An 18,975-nucleotide genomic window follows, 5' to 3' on the forward strand; every position below is an offset into this window, starting at 1 on the left:
TCTAGCAGAAGTTATACTGAAAACACCCCCAAACCACATTTTCTAGAGATGGTAAATTCTACATGTCTGAAAATAAGAGCTCTCACTTTCTAATTGTTTTTATTTGTAATATACCAAAACCTGCTATTTTTTTGATCTTACAGAAAATATTTTTTATTCTGTTGTGTAAGCTAACAGAAGGTGTATTTTGTTGCAATTCAAATGCCCTGTTACTCTTGCAATTTCAGTGTTGTTATTGCTCTTTGTTTAATTAATTAACTTGGAAAAAAAGGGACTGAGAATGAAATCTTTGAGACAAAATACCTATCTTTGACCCAAATATCTGAAACTTGATTATTGATGTTCTGGGGAGCACCACCTGAGTTTGGGATGGGCTGACTCCAAAAGGCAAATTCAAACATCCCTGGAAAGCTGAGCTTTGAATCTGTGTTTAGGGCTTCTCGGTGTACTGCATCACTTTAAACCTGCCTGCACAACACTGAAACCATCTCACTTGGTGAATATTCATTCAAATTGATGTTTCTGTCTCATATTCCACTCGAGGAAAAAAAAATTCATGTACCACAATAACATGAAATATCAACCTCTGTTTCCATTTCTCCACAACAGCATTGTGTAAAGCCACCACCACATAATCTTCCTTATGGATGGTACCAATTCATTACATACGATCTAACTATGACATAATACACATAATAACCACTGAATTTATAAACTCTATCACAATTTTAAGTGTGCTTTCTCTGTAACATAGTATTAAATTACTTTGACTAAATCATGCATGGCTAGATATCTCTCAATGGCTGAACTCCGCCATCACTGCCGTAGCAATACCTAGCACGGAGATGCTCTCGTTGTAGTTTGCCCAGAGGTGTATATGCCCCCTAAAACACCAGGAGCACATGGGAACAGATAGTATAGAGCACAGCACTGTGCAAAACTTACCGGGGTCTCAAGGACCATGTCTTCTCACAGCCGGGGCACCCCGCGTGCAGTCTGTCCCTGCTTTATGCTGCCGTGGAAGCAAAGAGCTGCTTCACTGCTCCTCTTTCATGTCTACGTTCAGGCAAAGCGTGCTGGGGACTGTGGTGAGCCTGTGTTTTCCATTACAATTATACCCCAGAAAAACTGAAAGTGCTACAGAAGGTAGCGCATGAGAGGAAATTCTGAGTCTCAGCCTTCCACTACGTAGGGGTCATGTGCTGGGCTGCTGGGCAGTGACTGGGAACTTCCATTCCTGTCCTTCTTGAGCTATAGCAAAACCAAGGCTGTTTTGCTGTTTTCTCTACGTATAGGGTTATAGGAACTGACATGCTAGTTAAGACCGGTGTACAGATGTTGCGAAGGAAAGGAAGTAGGTTTTGGGCATGTATTTCTAACTGGCTGCTTTCTTACAGCATTGCTGCTAAAATTTCTCCAAAATTCTGGTTTTGGTTTGGTATGATTTTAGAGCAGCATCTCTCAAATGTCTTAATTTGATTATCTTTTTTGGGGAAAATAAAATTCCTACAAAGCTACCTGGAAATTGTTTACAAAGTTTTCTATGGAAATCTGACAGCTACGAACCAACACTCTGGATTAAATTTGTTGACTTTTCTTTTTTTAAAATCAGTTTTCATTTGACCATTCCTTGTACTTGATTTTTGCACAGTAATGTCCACAGTATACCAAGCATTCTTCAGAAGCTCAATTAAATCATACAGAAAAAATACTAGATGTATTCAGGTTGGAAACCTGAATCGGTTTCCCGAATGGTATTATAGCCTTGATAAGTAAGATAATAAGAAAGAAGGAATTCTCTCTATTCCATATATGTCTACAGTGTGAAATCTTCCAAGCAGAGGCAAATCGGGAAATAGCAAAAGGAATTTCTTATGTAGGTAATGTTAGTTTGTAGTTAATGAAGACAGCATGTCAGTGGTGAGGTGGTTTTTGTTTTGTTTTGTATAAAGGTATAGAAATTTAGATAAGGATGTAGAAATAAAGAGACTAGGGAAACTGGACGATTGGCAAAGGAAATGAGGAAGAAAGCACAAAGGTGATTGCAAAAGGCGATGACATACCTTTATGGAAATGGAGCTGGCATTTCCATAGAGGAAACGTGGAGAAGTAGTTTAGAAAGGGAAGGTAACAATATAGGGACGTGATTATACGCCAGTAGAATACATTTGGAAGAGGTTAGTGGGATACATTAAATCTTGCATGGGGTGTGGTATCCGAGATGAACAATAGTAATGGATAAGAAGGATTTGACTTTTACAAGTGACGTGTGGGTTTAGATGAGATCTGAAAAGTAGATGACTGAGGAGCACATAATGAGTCCCTTAATCAGAGATTTGTCTGAAGTGATGGAAGGAAAGGATGGTGGGGGGGTTTGAAAGCAAATATCAACAATATTGAATTTTACAATGAACTGTTGCCACTGTTCAGTGTCTTTGCCTGCATTTCCTAGTGCACAATTGGGCTTCAAATAGTTCCAAGATTCTTTCTTCTGCACCTGCTTATGGAGTCTTCTAATACCTGAACTAATTTTTATTCAAGTCTAAGGCTGCCCAGTGTGATTTCTTGAACAATAAAAATCTCTAACTAGAAATTATCCTACACCAGTGCTTTCAAATAAAAAAAACTTTTACGTAAGAATCATAAAAAGTAAAATAATACTTACTTTGCATTTCTTTACAGCAGTATTGCACAGTGGTTCTGCCATCCAGCCTTTCCTAGTGGGTGGAATTCCAGCTATTTCACTCTGTGATTTTTGTCATGTGTCTTGCCTCCTTCCCCTTAAAACGAGGGGTGCAATGGATTACTATTCAGAACACACTGTTATTTTCCACTGAAAATGCATTGTAGTATCAGAATAAAATTTGACATGCATACTTTTAGAGAGGGGAGGGTCATAAGAAGGAGGAAATGGCACAAATTATGGTATTATAAAAAAGGGAAAAAGGCAGAATTTTAAATACTAGGTGCCAAGAGAAGGGCAGTAAGAAAGGAGTTGGAAGGGTTAAACCCCCCACCCCAATCCCCCAATGACAGCAGTTTTGTAGTGGTCATTAAGAAGCAATATCTAGTAAAATCGCAATAATATTTACATTGCTAAATTGACTGGTTATTAAACTGCATGCTGAAAACTGTTTAACAAAAGCCTTGGAATTTAGAATTTTATTCCTTAGTGCAGTTACGGTGATAGAAAAATTAATAAATCTTCTTTTCTTCTTGAGAAGTACTATGGCAGTATAAAGGAAAGTGACAGCACACTCATATCTCATCAGAATGATGGCTAAATCATTAACTATATGTGTTTAATATCTACTAAACTGTCTTAAATGTGACATAAAAATAAAGAATATAGAGAAACTGGCGACCATTCTGTTGACACCCAAGATAAAATGGACTGAACAGAATCTAGGTTTGAGCTGTTTCAAGACACGTAGTTATGATAAACACAGAGATAATTCACCACAGACCAACTTCAAAACGCTCTCGTATGTTTTTAGTAGGACTTGGGGTTTTTTCAATTTTTTTTTCTACAGGAAATTTGCTGTTGCTGCATTACGAAGCTGAACTTTATGTTGTGATTAGTACCACTGAGTTGGGTGCAGGTGTTTGTAGTTTCAAGGCATTTCTTTTTTTCCTAAATATGAAATTAAAATAGAGCTGTGAGCATGTTGGCTGGCACCAGCCACATGGGTCTGTTACAGCTGAAGCTCTTTTCCTTCACTGATGGCACTAACCTGAGTTGTTCTTCTCTAAGCAGGTATTTCTTTAGCACCGAGACCTCTACGTTTTTCAAATTTGAATTACTCACTGGAATTAAATATTAGGAGAGCTTAACAGACAAGTGGAATAAGCACACAAAACTCATTTCCCTTGAAAATCAGACTAAAAAATAACTTATTTGCACAAAAAATAGTATGTGACTAAATGTATAAATATTTTATAATATTTTACACCGAGTAGGTTAATAGTCAGTTATGAGAGTGATAATGACTTCATGGCCATAAGGAATTAAGGACTAAATCTTCATATACTTGTACCTTCAAGTCTGAATTTTCCAGAGTGATTCAATGTCATCAATGAATTTTGTTTTCAGTTAGTGCTTGATCTCTTAGTTTAAACCAACTTTAAAAAAACTGCTAGGGCTCCTGTGGTCTCAATTAATCTATGGGTTATTTTAAATCACAGTAACTGTCTGTTTTCAAAGCAAAATCTGATTTCTTTGGTTTTCATTATACAAACAGAAGGAAATATAGGAAGTAAGCAAGAAACATGAAAAATGCAATTTTGAGTTGGATGTACATTGTTCTGTTACTTTCGTATGATACAAGGTTTTTCCTTGTTAATAATATCAATGAAGAGACGCTGCTTCACTTCCATGCTAACAGCTGCAGATTTTGCCTGGAACTGAAGTGAAATTGTTGTTTTGTTTGTAGTTTTTTGTTTGTTTTTGTTTTTTAAATCAATAAGTATGTTCCTGATTCAGGAGAGCTTCTCCAATGACTTTGAGAATGAAGATGACTTCCATATAAATAATTCAAAGACCTTCTGGTGGGCCTTCTAAGCTCTGCTGCAGATGCCATCAGAACCTAATGCAGTAGGAGCATACAATTGTATTTAGATTGTGTTATTAGTAAACAGGGTTACCAGGAAGCCAGCTATGTTTATGCAGCTTCCTTGTAAAGATTTCTTTTTTCAGTAAAGCCTCAAGTGATCTAATACCAAAGGTACTGACTTCCCATTGTAGGGTATCTCCTTTTGCTTTTCCTCTTGACTCGTGAGGATGACAGATAAGTCTAGAGCGGGACATACATCATGGTGCCTGAGAATCAGAGAAAGCCTCTTAATGCTATAGCCTAAATGTGATTCATGTGCAGTTACCAGGCAAAGTTTGTCCTGACCTTCAGCATTAGCAAGATGTGACCTTTTGTAGTTGCTGCATTATGAGTTAGGCATACACGTGGGTGCAATCAACACTTACTCTGTCATTTCTTATTCTGCTTCTCGCAACCACATATCACACTTGAAAAGACTGAATGGGCTCGGCTTCGGCGGAAGGTGAATGTGCCCATATAGGGTTAAACTAGGCTGTGACTTCAAAAAAACTGCAGGCAGCCAGCTTCCCTTTTTGTAAAGAGAGCAGCTTCCTGCTAGCACTGATACTGCAATATACCACTGTGTATATAAAGTGGAAACCCCCATCCCCCTCAAAATTTTGTGTAGTGGAACCTACAGCAAGTGTAAAAACATAATGGTATGTTTATTTTTGGAGAAGTGGGAAACTACTGTGGGAGTAAAAAGTTCTCATGGGTTTTTTTCACCACCCACCCAGTTACTTGTATACAGTGGTTTAGAGGAAAAGACAAAAAAAGCTAATAAAATCCCAAAGAAATCACTGAATTTTGGGGGTATTTTTGCAGAACTTGATATTAGAGAATATATACTTGGTATTAGAGAATACAGCAGTGATGTCTCTTCTGCTGCATCTTCCTTGTTGAGATATTATGATAATATTAAAATAATGCCCCAAATATAGTTTTTAAATGTATGAGTGCTGTTTATTGTTGAATGCTAACAGTTGTGGTTTTTCCTAATATTACAAGACCCATATATGCCACAGGCTTAAAATTAGAAGCACTATACTTCCTAAGAAAGCTCTGAGAGTGCTGTTGAACAAAAGATGTCTCTTATGTGGGCAGATTGTGATTAATATTTCTAACTGTGAACACAGACATAGTCTTCTTTTGTCATTGGAAGTCACTGACCTTGGAAGGAGGCACTTTTTTTCCTCCATTTTTGATATGTGAAGGTTGGCTCCAAGTGTTTAGCAAGAGTCCATTTCTGAGTGTTGCTACTGCAGTTTAGTTTTGATGGAGTATTATCTCTAGGCAATGCCAAGGCTGCTGCAACATATGAATATGGATTTCATTTTAATTTTTTGTACCTGCATAGCTCCTATATTTTGACTTGCACTTCATGATGATGCTAAAAGTTATCTTGGTGTCTCCTCTTGCTTGGTACTGGTTTTTATTATCATTTATTAGTGCCAGTGATTCTGCTGTTAGCAAAACGGAACTTTAGAAGAGGAGGATGGGAAATCCAGAAAGTTTAACAGTTTTTTGTTTCCAATTAGTTGAGGACCGTGAGCAGTTCGATAGCAAAAGATATATTGTTTGCCAGGTAGGAAGTTGTCATAGTGTGGGTTCTTGAAAGTCCAGCAGGTTGACTGGCATCTGAGAGATGGAGTAGTCACAGAAAATAGTGCTGAGACCTTTTCAGTTGGCTGCCTTTTGGGGCTACTTGCTGTGGAATCTAGTTTTGATTATGTTTGTCAGTTAAACTTTGAAAATACAATAAACCTGGAAATGTATCAGGAAAACATATAGATTATGACTGATGCTATCTTAAGTTTTTCCTTTAAAATGGAGATAAATTTCCCTTTAGCTATCCCTGGTACACTGCTCATAGGTTAATGGCTAGCAAAGGAAGTGAAAATTCATAATTTCTTACAAGTCTCTAAGAGCACATCTTCACTGTGCAGTGGAGAATCGCGCAGATACCCCAGACTGCCGCTTTGAGTCACTGCCTGCATGCAGTGCGGATCAATGCTGTCAGGAGCGCTCGCTTACATATGAAAGTAGTACAGCAGCATTAGCCCAGTGTTGTGCCAAGGCTTTACACCAGAGAGTGGGACTTAGGTCTGTAGAGGTAATTGCAACGTTTAGACCCTTAAAAAATGGACAAAATGTACTGGACAAAACTCACTTCAATTACTTTATATGCATGTAAGAAGATGGAGTAATCGTACTTCTTTTGATGGTGCTTTGGAAAGTGACCCTGGGCTGTTGTATTTTAACCTCAGACTTTTATCTATAGCTCTCGTTTCATGCAAAAAGCTGCTCTTAGACTCCCAGCCCTTGTTCCTCCCTGTGACACCTCTTCAATTACATACTTAATTTTTAAACAGCATGGAGAGACACGGACTGAAATAAAATGTTTTCTTCCATGCTGGTTTCACCGTGAACTCTTTTCTTTTGTTGTTAAGCAAAGACACTGTAGATTAAGTAATTCTCATAGCTTTTTCCGCAATTTGTTGAAGATGTTCTTGTCATGCTGATGTAGATGGTATTAAATGGCTTTATTACAGTGAGAATACTTCTCAGAAGTACATCATGTAAAATAAAGATGCGAACCTTAGGCCACAACCTGCATGGTCCCATCTTTGCCAGGGCCCATCAGACATGAGCCAAGCACAGCCATGCTACAAATAATAACTAGCCAGATGCTATTTGTGGAGAACTTTCAGAGTGGCAATAAATGTCTTGGCCACCTGAGTAGGGAACAGCTGTGTGCTATCAATGGCAGAGCTTTGCCTATATTGGCAATGCTGCAAAGACTAAAATCCCCTGTTGTCCAGGTGTTGTAACAGATCATAGCAGAATGTTGGTCCTTTACAAAGAAATGCAATGTTTTTCTACCCATAATAATTATAGAACTTACAGTAAGGCATATATGCATACTGACAGTTTAGCTATATACCGGTACTATAAATCTGATTAAAACAATGTAATCTTGGGAGTGTCTGAAGACAGAAGTTGGGACCAAGTCCATTTTCTGGTTCTGCTGTAGATTCCTTTGTGAGCTGTGTGTTAGCTCCCTTGTCTCTGGTTTGATGTTCATATGGCTGTATTGGCGTTGACTCTTCTTATTTTTCTGAAGCATTCTTGGAGAAGTGGAGAATGGAATATATATTGTTCCATTTCTTAATTCACGGTTCATCTCCATCCATGTCCTAATGAACACTTTTATTTCAGTACTTAAAACTGGAAATGGGCAACTAATTGGCAAGGCTGTACTATGCCTTACTGTTTCATTGTGTAGAACTCTTTATGATGCTGAATATGGGGCTTAAATTACTTGTACTAAGTCCACTGCTTTTTTTGTTAAAAGCACTTCTATTTGCAAGTCAGAAGGGGAACTTCTGGCTGTAGAATTGCTGTACCCTTTTCAGGAAATAGGCTATTTACTGGGGATTTCCTTGGTGAAGCAGATTGCTTGTATGGGCTCAATGTTTGCAAGATTTGAGCCAAATTTTCAGTGGCCTATCTCCATTCCTGGACCCTATCTCCATTTTTTATCATCTTTCTTTGCACAAATATTTATACTCAGATCACACTGGAACACTGATTTCCTCTAAAAACAAGTGTTATCACTGGTGAATCACTTTTGCATTAATGATGAACCTTTCTTTGTCTCTTACTAAACACTCTCCAGTTGAAAAGTTATGTTAAAATGTAGAGGGTTTTTTTGTTTTGTCTTATTGTGGGGGCTGTGTTTTGCTTCATTTATGTTCAGGTGGTTGTCTATAGCTTGACTGTTCAGTAAGAACAATCAGTGTATGAGCTGATGCTTGCAGCTATTACGTGTTGCTTCAGTCTTGTGTTTTCTGATGTGCCCCAGTGAATGTCCCAGAATAGAATGAGGATCCTCTGAAGAGTGTGAGGCTTCAGGCAGTCACCACATGTGACCAAAGCAGAAGCTGTGGAAAAAGCAACTATCCTTAAATCTGAAAGGAAAAACCCAGCATCTCAAGTGAAAAAATCCAGCCTGGAAAGCACCGAACAATTTCTCACATAAATCTTCAGCATTTTTCTTGTTTATGGGCAACTCCAAACTCTTTGATCTCAAAATGGTTCGTACAGTCACAATATGAGAATTGTTATAAAAGGTGTTTGAAAGTGATAATGTGGAAGGTGAACAGGTTTGAGAAGCAGGCTTTATTCCAAGAAAAAAAGCAATATGAAAGAGGGTGCCAGAATACTTCTGGAAAGAAGCGGGGCTGGTGTTGCAGCCAGGATGTATTTAATTGGATTGAAGTGAAAAGGAAGTCAAGAAAAACTTGGACTTTGCACGCATTATGTATTAATGAAAAGCCAGATATACATTAAGAGTTTGAAATTCTCTGCTAATAAAATATTGCTATTATGGTAATGCAGGCTTACAAAATAAGCGCAGACACTTCAGGATCTGGGCTGAGGGCCAGCAGACAGTGAACTCTGCTTCTAGCATGAATCACGATGTTGTTGTTTTTCTCAGTGACATGTTGTTTTCCTGGTAGATGCAAAAGGCCACTCTATGGAAGATTGACTTGAATGAATAAATAAAACTTGCTGTGACAAATGAGACAAAAAAAAAAAAAAAAAGAGCCACAACTTGGTCACAGTTCCACAGCACTCTACAGAAAATGCACCGGGAAAGCCTCAGCCGACAGATTCACATCTTATGGCTGTGTGCTATGTACAGGAGAAAGAGCACGATTCTCATATATCAGGATAAGATGGTAAAAGAAAATGTGAGGCACTTGACTTCAAAATACTAAGGAGTTCATTTTGTTGGTCATATCCTTCCTTTTTTGAGCATTTGCTTGAGCATATTTTGCATGTATGTGCTTTGGCATTCCTTTGTCACATAATTCTGGTAGAAGCATCCCCTGCCTCTTATAGTTTATGTTTCTGGATGGAGTTTTCTTTGCTAAAGCTCAGGCTACATCTCCTTCTTTGGATTGTTTTAGTATCCCACACTGTACTATGGTGCTTTTATCTATCTATTTATGTATTTATTTCAAAGAGTGAGTGTTAGGCTGTGCTCTAGTGCTTTGGGAGTGAAACATCACGCAGAGTGAAAAACCAGAGAGAATTAGAAACTCTGTGTCCCACCACATTACACCCATCATTAGGCTGGATAAAAGTATGGGAAAAGCATTGGAAACCGATGCTGTGCTGAGCACAGTCTGCAGCTCATGAGAACTACATCAAGTAGTGTAGCATCATTGATAACATGTAGCTGATTCAGAGTATTGAGAAGTTACTGATTCCTACTCATCAGACAATGTCTTCTGTTTGAATCAACACCTTGCCTTTAAATTAGTTTAATGAAAGTTTGTTTTCCAATGTTTAAAAGTATAAGGGATACTGTCACAGGCTACTATAAACAGCTTAGGGATTTTATTGACAAATTCTAAAATATAATTTAGAAAAGTTATCTTCAAGAAAAACCCAAACAAAAAACAACAGTCACCTTTCTTTCAAGCAATGTTGCATCCCTTTACCCTCCTTTTCTCATAACCGGTGGGTGACAGGGTAGCGTATGATTTGATGCTGAGACTTTCTCACAACAGAAATGTCTCCATTCTAGTTTACAGTTTGAAAAACTGTCAGTGTATATTTCTATTTCTTGGAAAAACTTCTCATTAGCACTACACGCTTGCTGTGACGAGGAAAACACGACCAAGAAAGACACTCTTGATAATTACGGAAATGAGACAGTCATCACTGCAAAGAGACACAGCAAAAATAAAAAAAGAAAAATCACTAGTGGGTGCTGAAAATTATTACTAAGACCTGTACTTCCAAGTTCCTCCTCTGTTGTAGCAATTACTTCATGCATCAGTCACCAGCACCTGTTAGCAGTTCTTTGTATTTAGGTTTTCCCACCATGTGAGGTAATATCTTCTTGGGTTAGTTTTGGTTTGGTTTTGGTTTGTTTCTTTGTTGTTTGTCTTTTTGGACATATTTTCCCTGCCACTGATGAAGTGGAAGGTGCAAGTCAGGTGTGGTGAGCACTTGGGTACCCAGGAGTGGTTTTCCCAACATCAGCAATACAAGGAAAAGGCTCTCTGGGGCTGGGCCAGGTGCTGGTGTGCCCACTGCAGCACTGCAGGCCACCTCCGTGCAGATACACCCCTCCTGCCCTTCCATCCTTCAGTTTTATACTTTGCTGAAAAGAATCAGCCTCTATCTGGCAGTAACATGGTGAAGTTCAGAGGTGAACAGGCAGCCCGGTAGCTGTCACTGAGCTTGTTTAGCAGAGCATAATATCTACTCTTTGTTGTATGTTCATCTATGCTTCAGGAGAAAGACATGCATAAGTGTGACATGAGCAAATACAAGCTGAACTGATCAGGCATAAAGGTGAGAAAAGCAATTTCTCTCCCACCTGATTATTTCAGGCATTTATTTTCATAAGTCCATGTGTTGGTTTATGCTTGGTGTTTTAGCATGAGGTTAATGACAGTGGCACATGTGTTCTGATCATACTGCTTCGAAAGCCAGTGTCGGTATTTAGCAGAAATTTAACCTGATCAGCTAATTTTGGTGGCCACGATGAGCTGGCCACCAAAAATGCTTCATCCAACTGATTTATTAATGCATGAGCTGCTGTACCAGATATATAACGTAGTTCTGGCCACTGCTGTAGTCCCTGGAAAGCGTCAGGGCCTAAAGCATATCTAAATGCCAACTTTCATAAGAGTAAACTTCAAAGTCACCATTAGAAATGACATTTTATTTTAACTCTCAGGTCCAAGAAGGTGATAATGTGTGAGATTCTCAGTTGACTTAATTGTTAATTCCATTAAAATCATTACGTCAGCTGAAAATGAGGCTCAGTGCCATACAAGGCGATGTATGTAAATGACGTCGGAGCCATGTCCCATGCTTTCGCCTGCCACAAACCTGCAGTCTGATTCTTACTCAGGCACTGGGAGTATGTCTCCATGGAAGGGCACAGAGAAATTTGCTCTCTGTCAGCAGTCTGGCTTGGTAATTCATGGAAAGTCCAGTCTGAGAGCCCTGGAAGGATTCTGATCTACCGTTGTGCCCACAGAGTGACAGATCATGTAGACCAAGCATCATGTTGTTCTAACATTTTTGCTTTGCAGATTCTAGGTGGCAGCTGCCATATACCCAGCTGGCTAAGAGACACTTTGCCCGTTCTGCCCTGCTCGCATAGATATAGGCTACTTTTATCCCATTCTTCTGTTATATCCTCAGGGACTTGACCAATCCTTCTATTTGTGTACGTTCACCTTTTTGCTTATGTGCCAAAACAAAGGCTTTGTGTAAACCCTTTTGTTTCTGAAATCAGTGTTAACCATTTGTGAGACATCTTTTGTCCAAAGACCCTAAAGCATGCTACAAGCAACAACCAATTCATCTTTACTGTGGGGAGCTGGACTTTATTAGATTATTTTTGAGAAGCTAGGTTTGCTGGTTACAGGATGTTGAATGAGTTACTTAAAATAGGGTGCAAAGACTCAGGAGTGCTCTTTGCCTCTCAGGTTAACAATAATTTAGTACTCTTCCTTCACAGACTGAGAAGGATTCCAAAAACATAAGCAGTACCACTAGCTTTATTTTTCAAATACGGCGGTGGGTTCTCTGCTTAGTGATTTTTGTCTGGTGCCGTTCTGAGTTAATGGCAAAGCCAGGTAAAGAATCCAGCTCCTGACATCAGGTCCTGTGACCCACTCAGCTTCATTTATTGATACAAAACCCACAAAGAAACCCATAGCCATACTGTCTCTCTTTGTTTGATCTTTCATCACTCCTTTGTAGGTACATGTGGGAGAACTCTTTTTTTCATGCAGATTTCCAATAGAGATAATGTATAGTTTGTACAAGTGAAATCATTTCAAGCGCCTCTTAGCTTTGACTGAACTGAAAAGAGATTTCATAAAAAAAAGTTTTGTAAAGCTTATTCATAATTAATTATAGCCCTATGAAAGCGAGTTGCAATTTCTTATAGTTAATGTAGGCATATGATCACCTGTGGAAAGCCTGATTAGTCTGCATTTAACAACCCTAATGCAATTCCATCCACTGAGGTCAGTGCCAGAGTGACAAAATATTTTAAAATATTTTTTCTGAATCTTCTTAAGTCCTTCCTTGTCATCATTATGTGATACTAAATACATCCTTAGCTGATTTGGAAGACAGGTACTATTATTCTTTTTATTTTTTCTGCAGCTGAAAAAGGAGTTTTTCCTCAATTACTAGATGTTAAATCTGAATTAAGAGTAGAATTCTTGCCTCATTTTTTTCATTTCGCTGATTACTGTAGCATGCAGGGACACTAGAAGTGATTGCTCTTTTAATATCAAGGGTAGAAGTTCTTTGATTTCCGCCCCCCCCCCGCCCCCGTATTATCTTTTCATGGTGTATGCTTCTCTTGAGAAGAATGTTATATAGTTTAATTTTAGATTAGGTACAGATTAAGTAGGTTTTTCATTTTTTACTTCTGAATTATATGGATTATCTCATAAGTTATCATCATTTGCAAGTCTGTTGTGTAAACCTTTCTGCTTTTACATCTACTCTATACAATGAAGACTTTCAGTGGTGGGGTTTGTTTTGTCTTGTTGAAAATATTTCAGGAAAAGCATCATAGAAATGGGGCCTGGAAGTGATCTGAGATATCACTTAAAATCCACCCAAGATAGGGTACACAGTATTCTTGGCACATGGCTTTGAAATGGCTCTTTAAAGGTTTTAATGAAAGATTTGTTTGTGTGTGTTGTAAACAAAACAATTGCAGTCTTTCCTTGTAAGATATTTTCCAGAATTTTTCATCTCTCTTGCTTTTCTCTGGATGCTTCCTGGGTTTTTATAGTTTGGAGCTCAAATTTGGGCACTGTATTCCAGCTGGAGAGACACCAGCATTGAAAAGAGTGGAATAGTTACCACCACTGCTTCCATGTAACATTCCTCTCATCTTTTAAAATTATTTTCTAGCAATCACACTGAGTTATATTATTGGGTTATATTGTGATCTGCTACACCTCCTGCTTACTGAGTTCCTCTGTTTGTGTGAGTGCATTTGCTAGCAGTTCTCAGGACTCATAGTGCACGTGTCTCATTTGAACTTTGTCCTGTTATTTTTAAATTCTAGTTTGCCAGGAACACTTTGAATTTAAATGCTATCTTCCCAAGTACATTTCCTCCCACTTTGGTAACGTTCCTAAATTTCTCATATGTAATTTATATCATTGTTGATGATGTTAATAAAATACTGAACAGACTGGGCAGAATACAGTGTAGACCCCGTATAATCCCACTGGAGACAGCTTGCTAACACAGTAGCAAGCCACTATAACTATGGCTCCATTATGGTTTTCCAGCTGATTGTGGATCCTGCTTATGCTGATTCCCTGTGGAGGAAACTTTCTTAGGCTCCATTTGAGAATGGCCTCTGTGACAGACCAAATAGTTCGAGCATAGTTAAGATATGTCACTCCTACTGCTGTATCCTAGTCGCTAGGCCAGTTATCCTGTCAAAGAAGGAAGTTAGACTGGTTTGACATGATCTGTTCTTGACAAGTTTGTGTTGGCTATTTCTCATCACTTGATTGTACTCTAGGAGCTTACAAATTGATTGTTTTTCCTCCTGGGTCTTCCTGAGCATTACAGTTAGTGTCCTTGTATGTAATACAGCGAGTCCCTCCTGCTTCCATCATCTAAAATGCTGTGTTTGTCTTTCTCCAGTAATCTAGCATCTCCCCTTCTATGCTCTTTGCTGGTTACAAAACAGAACGTTATGGAATTGGCACAAATAGAGTATTGGAAAACTAATTATGTATCTATTCTCATGAGCTTCTCAACTGAATACTGCAGCTATTAGAGGATTAATTAATTAGCTTGAACAAACATTAAATGTTTACAGCTAACTGATTTTTCAGCTTTACGTCAGGCACAATATTATTATGCCAAATTTGGTGTGATTTTTGCAAACTTCAACAACAACAAATCCTTGGTACAATACAGTTAGTTTCCAGGACAACTTTTGCTGGTTTTGCACCGACATGCGAACTGCCATGCTAAGCTGCCCTGTTCCAGCCCTGTTCTGAATATCCACTTCAGCCTGTTCAACAACTCCTGAAAGAAGCATGTTTGCAATTCACCGTAACAGCCATTGCTCAAATATGTCCAAGTATCTTTGACAAAAATGGTTGACACAAAAACTGATGCCAATCTATTTGCGTTTCTCAGACCTAAAGATGCACAAAAAATAGAGCAAAACAGGAGCGTAACTGAAATGTTAGAATCCAGGGCTTTATTCCTTTTCCATATTTGCATCATCTGTGCAAAGCCTACATTGCTGTATTCCACGTCCTTTCTCAGGTCCTTATTTAAAAGAATGCGTGTAACCATTTAAAATTTGTTATTGTTTCATTCAAGTAGAAGAGTTTATTCGCAAGCTTAGCAGTAAGCATAGTTGCAAGCAGTTGCAGGAATGTGCTTCCAGAAAATCTGCTACATTTCTTGTGAGCGTTATCACAAATTCAATTGATGGCATTTGAAAGAGCAAAACCATTTGAATCTTTTTGCACTGGTTCGTGGTGTCCTGTTTCATGAACTGGTAGGTCCTCTTGTTGCCTCCTGTAACTCACCTGCGCTCTTTAACCCTCAAAAATACCAATGTTTGTTTATCTTAGGACTACAGATTATGATAAATGACCTTCTGACTGCATTAGTTCTAGTAAAAACATTAAGATAAGATACCCTCTGGATGCAAACTGCTTGGGTTACATTTGTAGAAAGAATTGATCTGTGTCATTTAATGTCAACTCTATTTTAGAATTGAATTTGTAGACAGTTGCTATCAGCTTTCTTCCTAGCACCTTACAAGCCTGCTGTGAAAAAGCTTGTCCTGAATAAAGACAAGTACGATTTATCATTCAGAACTTGTATTTTTAAGGAGTCTCTGTCAGCCAAGGAGATGAGGTCTCTTGTTTCCAGAGCTGAATATAACAAAGCACGACAAAGAAGCATCTCATTCAGAAATATTAGTGAGTTATTCTGAGCTTTTGTCTCATGGGTTTGGATTTGGCTTTCCTGGATTTGATCTCCTTTTGAAGTTGGTAGGGGGATTGCTGTTGATATCAAGGGAAACTCGATCAGATCTCTCATGAACAGATCCAGTTAAAAGTCACAAGTTTAGCAGGATTATTGTGGGCTAAAGATCACCTAAATGCCATCAGCCTACTATAAATGGGGCTGCTAATGTGATTTAATCACAAACAATCTCTGTTCTGTTGATGAGCATTTTCCTATGCAAGGATAATGACCAGAACCATTAATAATGTGTGATGACTTGTGTGCAGAGATTTTATGGCATAATTCCAATTTCTAGAGACCAGAGGATCACAATTAAGGAAGCTTACTAGGGTACTAATTTATTTTTCACTGTTAACAGAAAAATATAGATTATTAATCAGACTGTTCTGAAAATAATGATGAGCATGCTAGGAACCAAAAATACCACTGTGGATTATTCCCCAACACATTTATGGGAAGGTCCTTCACGAAATGTTCAAGGTAGGGTAGCATGTAGAAGCTTGCAGAACTTGCAGAGCTACTACTTAAAATATTGTGTGTAAAGAGAGAAATTCTGTGCTTGGTGTTAAAAATAAGCTTTTGTCTTTTAGAGTGTAAATTCACATTGTCTGACCTTTTGGAGTATTGCTTTAACTCACACTTAATCAATTCTGAATATACCTTTCCATATGTTCAGACCTAGATTTATTTCTTTGTGTGATAAAGGTTTTTGTAATTATATAGTTAAATGTCTCTTATCTTTTTTTTGTCAGCTTAGAAAAGAAGCATTCTTTATTTGGAGAGGCTTGCAATCTCTTTTGCCTCCATTTATTTAAATGTTATTCTTGCTGGAAATTGCCTTTATATTTTGTTTCAGAAAAGTTTATTTGACAGTTATGAGTTTTCAGTTTGCTAAATCAGCTGTAAGCCTTACTCTCTCTGTGCTGTAGTAATGATGATCTTTAAAGGTAAAAGTGATTAGATCATAAACAGATTTTTAATTTCTTTTTAGATTAACTGTTTGATTTGGCCTACCAAGATGGTTTTGAATTGTTTGGGTTTTTTGGTTGGTTTGGGTTTTTTTTTTTACATACTCATAATAGTATTTTTCTTGGTCACTCTCAGCAATTTTGTTGCTTTTGCATTGTTCATAACCTGCTGAAGAAATCAAAAGGAAAGAAGTAATTGCTGAAATAGTTTGTACTTTAGAAAACAGGTGGTGACATGAATACGTTAATACTCTCACTTAGGTCTCAGTTCACAAACTCGTCTAAACCATTGGCATGCATTGAATTTAGACATGTACTATTCTGAACTGGGATATTAGGTTTATCCAAAATAATATGAAAATGGCTAGTTTATCTTAACTGATAGTAAGAATGCTGTGACAACTTAGTGATAGGGGATCTGAGAGTTTGAAAGGACTTTGAATGGAAAAGCACTATTGTTAAAGTGCTATGTTCAGTGTGTTAAGCAAAATGTGCAATATTTCAGTTCTTTGTACTTCCTTAATATATATTTTTGTGGTAGAATAATAATTGAAAATAACACTGCTACAAACTATAAAGTAGTGTCTCCATCCACATACTGTCAGCTAGTATGGTCTTGATCCCGGCTTTACTATTTAACAAGAGATTGACCAGGGCATTGAATAGGGATGATGCATTATTGTGTGTGATGAGATGGTGTTAGAGTCTAGCTGGTTTTGTTAAAATGGTATGGATATTGATTTGTGTGTGTGTGTGTATATACACACACATATAATTGCATTATTTAAAAAACTTCATAGTGCTTGCTGTAATCTCATTTGGATTAATTAATTGTACTTTAGTGGTTTTACGTGTGAAATGCTGATGGTAATCACAATATAGGTGGAGAAAAGAGTGAGATGCAATAGCTACCAAAAAGTAGTTCGTATTCCCATAGTCACTCAGAAATATAACTTGAGGTGAACATAATAACAATTGTACAAATATCTGGCAATAAGTTAATCCTATAGGACTACACACAGTTTGAGCACTTGAAATAAACATCAGCTTTTTGTTGACTTGCTTTTTCCCTGTAGGCCTTCAGTTGTTGTAAGGGAGGACAGGCTACAGACCTATCTTTCAGTCACAGCTGGTCTGTGGAAAGAAGTGCAGCAGTGTTGCAGGCTAGGGAGTATAAAAAGTCACAGAGCAGGGAAAGATAAGAATTGCCTTTGAAGCTGATCTTATTTGCCTTTTGAGGACTGTCATACTGTGGTGCTGTTAGAGGTCTCTGATTGTAAGATTTCTGTCATGTAGATATGAATATACGAAATCTTTTTTGCTGCTACACATAGCAACGCAAAGGATCAATGAATTCTCCAAATGGTATAGAGAAAAAAATCTGAATCCAGAATTTGAGCTGGGGTAGTCAAGAACAGGGCTAATCATGTTCGCATTAAAGGAATGTTCCTTTTTTTTTTTTTTTTTTTTTTTTAAATTATTCCTATCTGACTTGGTAAACTCTTCTTCCAGAAATGTGGGGTTTATTTCTAGAATGGTTGTTGTTTGTCCTCAAGCGTTGTTCTTTCTCTAGTCTTCCAAAGCAAAACTGATACTCTGTGCATGTAGCATATAGAGTACAAACTCAATCAGTTTGCTTTGTTAGTCTGTGTATTTTGATAGTAAAGCTAAAACCCACATGCTTTTGTCTTGCAACATATGAAGGAAAAGTGCTTTTTCTTTTTGGTGTGAGAGTATTTTGGTTCTTTAAAATGTATTGCTACAATACATATTTTGATATTTTGTAACTAATAATGAATGGTAGATATTGCTAACATGCATTGAGTTGCTCTTGGTTGCTGACTCAGGAAATAAAATTGGTAAAAGCAGACTGGTTTGTTTTTACAGTTGACATACTGGGTCACGCTAAAGGAGAAACCTTTGTTCCTGGGTTGCCTTCACACCTGACAAGCTTCCAGTTAGAGCTGCTTCTGAAAGTAAGTACAATTTCTGCCTCCGGTCCCTGTTGCTTACGGGGTGGGCAGGGGAGAGGAAATCCCCAGAAGCAATTCCAGTCCTTACTGCCATCTATTCAGCATTCATTGTTGTCATTAATCGTTGTGAGAAAACTTTTGGTAGTTTGATGAGCTTCCTACTGACTTTGCGTGTTGAAATGGCTTGGTGAGAAATGTCATCAGTGGTGGGAATCGATGTGAAAGGAAGGCCCAAAATATATGGCCAGCAGCGAGCGGGTGCAGAGGCTGGACTGGAGGGGCCTGCAATCAGGCAGGCTTGGTCTGCTGTGGAACTGCAGCCTCAGTGGCTGCCCCACGTATTCACCTCTCTGAAATTTGGTT

General features: G+C 38.1%; 1 long non-coding RNA gene across 4 annotated transcripts in view; it reads left to right on the forward strand.

The window, feature by feature from the left end:
- The window catches only part of LOC127017617 (uncharacterized), a 301,556-nt gene that overhangs the window by 59,899 nt on the left and 222,682 nt on the right, over positions 1-18,975 (forward strand). For all 4 annotated transcript variants that reach the window (XR_007766619.1, XR_007766622.1, XR_007766621.1 and 1 more), the window contains exon 2: positions 18,527-18,615. This is a non-coding gene — a long non-coding RNA (uncharacterized LOC127017617). The remainder of the gene's footprint in view (positions 1-18,526; positions 18,616-18,975) is intronic.

The sequence above is a fragment of the Gymnogyps californianus genome, chromosome 6 (assembly GCF_018139145.2).
Source record: "Gymnogyps californianus isolate 813 chromosome 6, ASM1813914v2, whole genome shotgun sequence".
Taxonomy (NCBI): Eukaryota; Metazoa; Chordata; class Aves; order Accipitriformes; family Cathartidae; genus Gymnogyps; species Gymnogyps californianus.